The sequence below is a fragment of the Coregonus clupeaformis genome, chromosome 13 (genome assembly GCF_020615455.1).
Source record: "Coregonus clupeaformis isolate EN_2021a chromosome 13, ASM2061545v1, whole genome shotgun sequence".
NCBI classification, from domain to species: Eukaryota; Metazoa; Chordata; class Actinopteri; order Salmoniformes; family Salmonidae; genus Coregonus; species Coregonus clupeaformis.
The window spans coordinates 48,463,940-48,471,621 of record NC_059204.1 but is presented as its reverse complement, the minus strand read 5'-3'; positions in this window follow the sequence as shown (position 1 = coordinate 48,471,621).

Sequence of the window (7,682 nt, the reverse complement as noted above, 5' to 3'; positions counted from 1 at the left end):
CTGTCCATAGGACCACTTTAAGCCATACACTCCACAGAGCTTTACGGAAGAGTGGCCAGAAAAAAGCCATTGCTTAAAGAAAAAAATAAGCAAACACATTTGGTGTTCACCAAAACGCATGTGGGAGACTCCCCAAACATATGGAAGAAGGTACTCTGGTCAGATGAGACTAAAATTGAGCTTTTTGGCCATCAAGAAAAACGCTATGTCTGGCGTAAACCCAACACCTCTCATCACCCCGAGAACACCATCCCCACAGTGAAGCATGGTGGTGGCAGCATCATGCTGTGGGGATGTTTTTCATCGGCAGGGACTGAGAAACTGGTCAGAATTGAAGGAATGATGGATGGCGCTAAATACAGGGAAATTCTTGAGGGAAACCTGTTTCAGTCTTCCAGAGATTTGAGACTGGGATGGGGGTTCACCTTCCAGCAGGACAATGACCCTAAGCATATGTCACGCCCTGACCTATAGAACTCTTGTTTGTTGAGTCAGGGTGTGGAATTCTATGTTAGACATTCTATGTTTCAGTTCTAGTTTTTCTATTTCTATGTCTGGCCGGGTATGATTCCCAATCAGAGGCAGCTGTCGCTCATTGTCTCTGATTGGGGATCATACTTAGGTAGCCCATTGCCTGCTGTGTATTGTGGGATCTTGTTCCTGTTAGGCTGGTATGTGTATAGCCCTTTGGACTTCACGTTACGTTGTTTCTTGTTTTGTTTAATGTTTATTTAGTTAATAAACATGTACGCTTTTCACGCTGCACCTTGGTCCGACCCGTCTCTCAACGATCGTGACAGCATACTGCTAAAGCAACACTTGAGTGGTTTAAGGGGCAACATTGAAATGTCTTGGAATGGCCTAGTTAAAGCCCAGACCTCAATCCAATTGAGAATCTGTGGTATGACTTAAAGATTGCTGTAGACCAGCGGAACCCATCCAACTTGAAGGAGCTGGAGCAGTTTTGCCTTGAAGAATGGGCATAAATCCCAGTGGCTAGATGTGCCAAGCTTACAGAGACATACCCCAAGAGACGTGCAGCTATAATTGCTGCAAAAGGTGGCTCTACAAAGTATTGACTTTGCACGCTCAAGTTTTCAGTTTTTTTGTCTTATTTCTTGTTTGTTTCACAATAAAAAATATCTTGCATCTTCAAAGTGATACAAACCCCCAAAAAATCCATTTTAATTCCAGGTTGTAAGGCAACAAAATAGGAAAAATGCCAAGGGGGGTGAATACTTTCACAAGCCACTGTACACAGCTGATTCAAATAACCAACTCATCATCAAGTTTTGAATATTAGAATCAGCTGTGTAGTGCTTTGGCAAAAAACAAAACGTGCACCCAGTGGTGCCCCAGGACCGAGTTCGGGAAACCCTGAGCTATTGCACCAATAGCATCCTCCATCGCAGCAAGGGGGCGGTAAATCCCAGCAACCAAAAATGGTGTATTCTGGTTTATGGACACAACTATGAGCTCACATTTCTTGGGATCAGAAATCAGATTTTACATATATGGCCAGTCTTCCCCCTTTCTGTAATATGACACATCTAAATACATTATAATAATTTAAACTGAACAAAAATATAAACACAACATGTAAACTGTTGGTCCCATGTTTCGGCAGGTAGCTTAGTGGTTAAGAGCGTTGTGCCGGTAACTGAAAGGTCGCTGGTTCTAATCCCTGAGCCGACTAGGTGAAAAATCTGTCGATGTGCCCTTGGGCAAGGCACTTAACCCTGATTGCTCCTGTAAGTCGCTCTGGATAAGAGTGTCTGCTAAATGACTAAAAATGTAAAATGAGCTGAAATAAAAAATCCCAGAAACGTTCCATATGCACAAAAAGCTTATTTCATATTTTGTGCACAAATGTGTTTCCATCCCTGTTAGTGAGCATTTCTCCTTTACCAAGATAGTCCATCCACCTGACAGGTGTGGCATATCAAGAAGCTGCTTAAACGGCATAATCATTACACAGGTGCACCTTGTGCTGGGAACAAAAAAAGGCCACTCTAAAATGTGCAGTTTTGTCACACAACACAATGCCACAGACGTCTCAACTTTTGAGGGAGCGTGCAATTGGCTTGCTGACTGCAGGAATGTCCATCAGAGCTGTTGCCAGGGAATTGAATGTTCATTTCTCTACCATAAGCAGCCCCCAACGTTGTTTTAGAGAGTTTGGCAGTCCATCCAACTGGCCTCACAACAGCAGACCACGTGTAACCACGCCAACCCAGGATCTCCACATCCGGCTTCTTCACCTGCGGGATCGTCTGAGACTAGCCACCAGGACAGCTGATGAAACTGAGGAGTATTTCTGTCTGTAATAAAGCCCTTTTGTGGGGAAAACCTCATTCTAATTGGCTGGGCCTGGCTCCCCAGTGGGTGGGCCTGGCTCCCAAGTGGGTGGGCCTTTGCCCCCTCCCCTGCCCAGTCATGTGAAATCCATAGATTAGGGCCTAATACATTTATTTCAATTAACGGATTTCCTTATATGAACTGTAACTCAGTAGAATCGTTGAAATTGTTGCATGTTGCGTTTATATTTTTGTTCAGTATAATTCAATGTCTTTATCAGATACAGAACCATTTAACCATGTTTCCGAGAGAACTAGAATGTCAGGACATGAGTCCTGTACCCAAATGTCACTTGTGTCCATTCTTGAAATCATACTTCGCACATTTAGGTGCATTAGCCCAAGCCCCCTAGGAGATTTAAAGTCAGAGGGGGTATTAAGCTCATTCCCATAAGAGGTAACAGGCTTAGGGGTCATCTGCAGCTATTTATTGAGTGAGCTGAGACTTTGCCAAGGTCCCTAGCCAACCACATGAGAGCAGAGCAGACTCCACATCAAATTAAAGATTTTTCTTGATCAAATAACAACTTTTTGTGCAGTATTAATTTACCATCCTTACAAACCACTTAATGTAAATGTACATTAATGTATCGTACATAGGCTGGTCATCTAGGTTTGGTACCATTCCATCACCATGAAGAAAAACAATGCACAATACAGTAATTGAGTACATTGAGACAGCAAGTGATTGTGGTGATGTGGCTCAGTTGGTAGAGCATGGCGTTTGCAATGCTAGGGTTGTGGGTTCGATTCCCATCGGGGACCAGTATGAAAATGTATGCACTCACTAATGTAAGTTGCTCTGAATAAGAGCATCTACTGAAAGGAATGAATAGACCATTTCAGTTTACACATATAAATAAGTTGCATTTGCAAAGTATTTCATGAAACTGGAAAACATATATCAAGCAAGTATTTTTATATTCCACAAGTATTATCAGATTAACTGTTTTGTACAGATAATTACCAGACTCAAGTTACAAATGCTGGTAAACACTCAAATACAAATACATTTTGTAAAAACAAATCACAAAGGTAGTGCACTGGGCCTTTACTAGTATTAGCGGACCAATAATAAACGATGTGGTCTGTAAGCAGGCAGCATGTAAAAATGTATGTGTATGTGTGGGCCTAACCATAAAGTAGTGCAGAGCCTCCACCTAGTAGGTGAAATACCCCTAAAGAATATATAGGGTGTTTCTCAATATGCATACTACTGTGCTCCACAGTCTCATGCTCCAAGTGCATTCTCAGAGGACGTTCTCTTCAGTGCGTTCTTGTGAGGACGAGAGTGTGGAGAACACATAAAACATTTCATTTGAGAAGCACTCGCACGCCCCCTACTGTACTACATCACGCTGCACGCTCACTGAACCTTCATCCAGCCAGGACAATGGCAACAATAGAGACGAAACAAGATATACACAAAGCAAACATTTTACTTGATAATTATCAGCTAGATATATGTGAATCGTAATAATGTAGCTAACCAGATATTATAACAGGCAAAAATGACCTAAAACCAATTTTATCCATGGCAGATGTCAATTCTTCGTGGGTAGCTAGCTAACAATTCTTCATTGCTATCTGGCTAGCTAACAGTAGTAGCTAGCCAGTTAGCTCTGTTGACTTACTATGGGCTTACGACCTACAGTGGGTATTGTAGGCAGGTAACCATGCCAAATGAACACAGCGTGTATTTATTAACATATCAAGATAAAATATTGTAGTCAGGCAAGATATGAGATGTGAATAGGCAACATTTCATTCCGAAGTCGGAGTGTATTTTCTCTCACTTCAGCTATAATAATGGCTGCCATTGATTTCAATAACATTTGGGTCATTTGTATGTGGTTGCATCATATTTCTTTGCATACTTTCCATTGAAGCTTGCATCGATGTATGCTTCAAAATATGTACAAATGGAGCACGCATTCGAGAAGTGCCCCCTGTGCACCGTTTCGCATACTTTGATTTGGACTCATACTCCGACCCTCCCGTGCTCCAATTTGCGTGCTAGGAGCACCATAGTATGCATTTTGAGAAACACCCATAGTTTATCCACTAGGAAATATAATATGCCTACACAGTATATAGAACTACACACCAATTAAATATCCCTTTAACTAAAGCAAGGAATGAACAGTTATTAATTATTATTGAACTCAAGACGTAAGTGTAATCTCAATCAAATCAGTCTCAGTAGAAAGCTCAAACTGGAATCATATGTAACCCAACAATTATTATTTAACACATTTCAATGCTCAAATAAATCACAGATATACACTTATTTAGGACCTGGTACCAGGGATTGAAGATCCCCTTCAAACCAATAAAAGAAATAGCAGAGTAATTAGTCCCCAATCCAATGAAACTCACAGCCCGGAATCCAGGTCACATGTGTGTGACTGATGATAAGCACACGAGTGCAAACAGTCCAACGGGCCTGTCACTCAGAGCTCAGTCTCTCACAGCATCTCCAACTGTTGAGGAGAGCAAACAGTCCCAACGGGCCTGTCACTCAGAGCTCAGTCTCTCACAGCATCTCCAACTGTTGAGGAGAGCAAACAGTCCAACGGGCCTGTCACTCAGAGCTCAGTCTCTCACAGCATCTCCAACTGTTGAGGAGAGCAAACAGTCCCAACGGGCCTGTCACTCAGAGCTCAGTCTCTCACAGCATCTCCAACTGTTGAGGAGAGCAAACAGTCCAACGGGCCTGTCACTCAGAGCTCAGTCTCTCACAGCATCTCCAACTGTTGAGGACAGCAAACAGTCCAACGGGCCTGTCACACAGAGCTCAGTCTCTCACAGCATTTCCAACTGTTGAGGAGAGCAAAAGCAGAGGTCTTCCGATGCCAGTTGAACCCCAACAACAACAAAAAACGCTGTCCTCATGGTGGTCGGGGATGCGGGGCTGGGGCTAACAGTTCATTAATGGGGTTCCTCAGATGGAGTTAAACTAACTTTTTAAAACAATAAAACAATTAACTAGCCGTCTTGAGAGCTCACAGAGTTTGTGGGCTTCACCTTCTCCTCCCTCTCTCAAACCTTAGACTGTTGCTTAGCGATGGCTCCATCTCTAAAATATGTCCCCCATGCAACAATGTAAGTCCTCCATCGGGGTCTTGAGAGGCAATAGGACTGATTTGGTTAGATACATTTTATAGCTTGAGATTAAGCAACATGTATCTATGATCTTCGATGCGTTTGGGAGCAATTGAGATACATTGTCTAGATAGAGTAAAATATCGTCTGCGTTTAATGAGATTAAATGATGAGTAGATTTTAGGGAAATCAATATTATTTCCTTCAATTGACGAACTGCCTCGGGCCAGGGGTTCCATGGATAATAAGAATAGCAAAAGCAAAATTGGATCGCCTTGTCTGCTGCTTCTAATAATTCTGAACAAAGCAGAGCAGATATTCCCTGTTATACAGTAACTATGGCTGAGGGATTGGTACATAGTATTTTAATCATATGAATGAAGTTGGAGCCAATTCCCATATGTTCCAAGACTGACCAGGCATATGACCATTCTAGTCTATCAAAAGCTTCTTCTGTATCGAGAGATAAGGAGCTGTTGTTTCTGATGAAGCATCTAAGGTATGTAATAGTCGACGGAGGTTATCCAATGATAAATGCTTTTTAACAAACCTGCTTTGGTCGGTGTAGAATAATTTCGGTAAGTAAGTCTCTAGACGGGACGACAACATTTTAGAAATATCTGTGTTTATCAAAGAAAGGGGCCAACAGTGAGAACACTGGTGGTATCCTTACCTTTTTTAAATAAAAGTGAAATTAGTGCTGTATTCACATCTCTCCCAAATGAACCTTTGTGAACGGCTGTATTAATCGTTTTGCCCAATGGTGGACCTAACTGATTCCAAAATGTTAAATAGACCTCAGGAGGAATATTGTCCCATCCAGGTGTATTGTTCATGCTTTATTCATGCTATCCAATACCCTTTTGAGTTAATTGAGAGAGATTCGGGCTCCCAGCGAAGTGGCCTACTCTGTTGAGAGAACAGGAGTTCTTAATTCTTTTAGAAAATACTTAGTCTGGCTTGGTGTGGATTTAGAATCAGAGGTGTACAGTTCTTTATAGAACTGGGAGAATCTTTGATTGATTAATTTGGGTTCTGATAGTAATTCCCCTGTTTCAGATTCAATAGTTGCTATCTCAGCTAATTGATCATTACTGCATAGCTTGTTGGCCAGTAAATGACTGGGATGATTACCATGGAAGTAATGGTTGAGTCTTACTCGATGGATGGCAAATTCTGCTCTCTGTCTTAACAATAATTTAAGTTCTGACTTTGGAAAGAGTAATAGCTACCTGGTCTGAAAAGAATGTTTGTTGAGAACGCTCTAACACAGTTTCTTTAATTGTGATTTATTCAACCAAGATGCAAATGCAGTTGCATTATATTTAATAAAACCTTTGGTGGCATCCCATAGAATCCGGGGGTCATCGACTGAATTGTTATTGATCATTATGAATTAATTTAGTTCCATTTCAAATTTATCACAGAATATAGGATTTTGTAGTAATGAAACGTTGAAACGCCATCTTGTGGCTCTTTTAGGAGATTCTGAAATGTGAAGTTGGCAGTAGTAATCGTGGTATTTAGACAAGCTCACATGTCTTAATTAAAGAAAATAGAGGTGTAGATAAAAGTATGAAATCGATTTGTGATTCCCCTTCTAGCTTAGTTTGCGCTGTTTCCAGGTCATGGAGTCGCCCCTCTGTCACATTGGCTGCTGTCTCCAAACGTTCCACTTCAGTTGAGTAGGTATCCACTTTAGAAGTGAGCAGTGCAAAATATTAATTTATTGGTTTTAATTGCAAGTCGAGGGCAGAGGTAATTTCCTCACAAACAATCTCTCGGATAGTAGTGGCCAACTCTTTCTGTTGTTGGGGGTTGAGAGCCGCCATTTTCCCACAGGTGAATTGTGAACAGACAGAATATGCCACCCAGGGGAGCGAAATAGACCTGCTATTGTTCCTTGTAATACAGTGGACGTCCCACACCTTAATGTGATGTTATATGTTGACAATTATTTGAAAATAAGTCCATTAATTCATAGTTATTTAGTAAAATAAAGCCACGAGAAAGCCACGCATGTCACCGGAACACACCGTAATCTGATTACTTTCTGGTTGCACCATTCCTGTGAAGAAGCATCTTGTTTTTAGGACACACCAGTCAAAAATTATGTAGACCATGGTCAAGGTCAAATTGCAGGTCAAATTAACCCAGAACCTCATGGATGTCACTATTCCAGTACCGGGTCTAATTTAAAATTTTCTTTAGACTCAATGT